The 2,587-nt window shown below is 32.9% G+C and overlaps 1 pseudogene; it reads right to left on the reverse strand.

Annotated features, from left to right (window-relative positions):
• Window positions 1-426: 426 nt before the first annotated feature.
• On the reverse strand, window positions 427-526 carry LOC122108749 (annotated as a pseudogene).
• Between the last annotated feature and the right edge of the window lie 2,061 nt (window positions 527-2,587).

Here is a 2,587-nt window from a genome sequence, read left to right on the forward strand (position 1 = left end):
AGGTCCTTATAGTATTTTATTTCTTTGGGATAAAATGACAATGTTATCTACTTTCAAAAGTTTTGTAAAGATTATGCTATATAAAGGCCTTTCTTAGGTGAGGATTTAATACACTGATGTCAAACTAACTTTCAGTTCAATGAATTATATGTGTTGTTACATTTGTATTTTTTTATTGTGAAAATACTGTACGGAGGGGTTACAATTACATGGGCAAGATAATGAGTAAATTTCTTATCAAGCATTGTAGCCTCCTCCTTTGTTTCCCCTTCCCATCCCTTCCCATTCCCCCCCCTGCCCCCCCACTCAATCCTCCCCACTACCCCCCCCGCACCAAAGTTGTAAAGTTCATTTTTGACATAACGACTTGTGTTTTTGTAATCAATTTTTTAATAACTGTTTTTCATTTCTTGCTTCTGAAGAATGAAAAATATTGAATTCTTCACAAATTTTCATATCATCATTTTGCAAGTGCCATGATAATCTCTATATTGTTGTAATTTGGGTAAACGTGCTGCTGAAGCATATAGTATCCTGTAAATTTAAGTAGTTAATGATGCAATCTTTATACAGGCATATATCCTTGGTTGACTGTTTGTAACCAGGAAACCTTATTGTTCCTAAAAATGCTATTGATCTTAATTCTCTAAAATTCTGTGTATATTGGAAAAAACATATTGTTTGGTCGATTGCTCACATTTGCAATTTTTTGTCAATGACTATTTTAAGTCTTTTTCATTTTAAATTTGATCATACTTTGAAGCCTTTATAGCTAGGTCCAAAGGTGATAGCTTTTCAAGTACTTATTTATCAACTGATTTAGCTTTGTGGAGCTAATGGATTCAAAGCAAGCGTTGCTTAAGAGCTACTTCTAAACTTCTGAGCTTAAAATTTCCTAAATGAGGTCGTACTGGCACAAATGCCTACCTGACCCTTTACTCTTTTTCATATAGCAACAGACCAACCAGAATATCTTACCCTGACAGCACAGATTGTCTTACTGGAATAAAACTAATCTTAGTTAAAAAGGATCATGGAGAGATGAACAATTAAGACAGAATCATTTAGACTAGAAGGCATTTTGTCAAAATATAATTGTTTCTTATACCTAATATTTCAAAAGTAGCTAAAGCCAAGAAGATGAAAAAGTTTTCACATGCATGATTACCTAATGTCCTGTCCAGTCTACCATCCAACCAGGCAGGAATTTACACTACTGCCTTTCTTTCACCAAATATTTTCATAGTTACAAGAGAAGTCTATATGTTTCTCCTTGATATTAGGCCTTAAATTGGTGATGTTTATCACAGTGTTTCCTCTTGCCTCTAGGCTGTAAATCTACAAATGGTAAAGCTTTAGGTCCAACTCTGCCAAACACTGAGGTAGAAATAATGGAACAATACTTTAAAACACAGTTGCTTTTGATGCCCTAACCACAACAGTACATTGTAAAACATGTGCCTTTTTCTTACATTATATATAGTTATATATTTTATCTTTATACGTGCTAATATTTTATTTCACACAGTGAAACTTACTAGAATTAATTGATAATTTGACATATAAATAGATTGGAATATAAATAAGATTTAGAATGTACATTAGAATATAAAAAGCATCAATTCAATGTCCTCGGTATAAACTTTTGATACCTTCTAAGTGTTCTTGGTCTTCTGAATTCATGTTGTAAAAAAAAATTATTGTTTTCCTCTAATCTATAAGGGACTTTACCCTGCTGCTCTGTTTATTGTTTTAATTCACTGATGCCAAAATATTTTTCTCCAATTTTGGAAGCCTTCCTACTGATTATACCCAATTTTTCTGATATGATATCTAAAAGGTATTACTCTTCTGCAGGACCCATGGGTCCTAGGATCCCAGGTCCCAGTTATCTGCTTCATCAGATAACAAGGGCAAGATATCTCACCTAGACTCATGAAACATGTCAACAGAAAGTAATTGAAAATCCATCTCAATTCCTTACGACACCAGAATTAGCAGTATGCAATTGTGAAATGCAATGCAACTTAAAAGGAAAGATGAGATCACAAAATCTAACAGAAAGTACAGCAATTCAAACTTTCAAAAAAATGACCAGACCATATGTGTGACCAAGATCACAAATGTCACAAAATTATTTTTAATACCCCTCTTCTAATGATTACTGAAAGATTTAGTCCAGCATAAGTAGGCCAAAAAAAAAGTTCCTGAACGATAGATCCATAATTGGTCTACCAAGGCTAGGAAAACTTGACTTCAGGTCAAATATAATTCACAAAAACATTAACTGAGAAGATCGTTAATGCTTCAAAATACTGGTACTTCAGTAAAACTTGGTTCTGTTGTATAAAAATGTTATCATTCACAAACAAATGACAACCTACATTTAATCTCCTGAAAACAGATTCCTTTTCAAATAATATTTTAAAAATCACATTCACCAAAATAACATTTGACAAGTAGACGATAGTGACATTACAAATTTTTAAGGTTTAGGGTGCAAGTTACAATAGAGTTGATTAATTTCTCCAGCACTAATGCCAAGCAGGTTCAACCATTCATTAAAGTGTAGAAATAGTACCACCCA

This window comes from Dipodomys spectabilis, unplaced genomic scaffold (assembly GCF_019054845.1).
Source record: "Dipodomys spectabilis isolate Male_0828 unplaced genomic scaffold, ASM1905484v1 ptg000065l, whole genome shotgun sequence".
NCBI lineage: Eukaryota > Metazoa > Chordata > Mammalia > Rodentia > Heteromyidae > Dipodomys > Dipodomys spectabilis.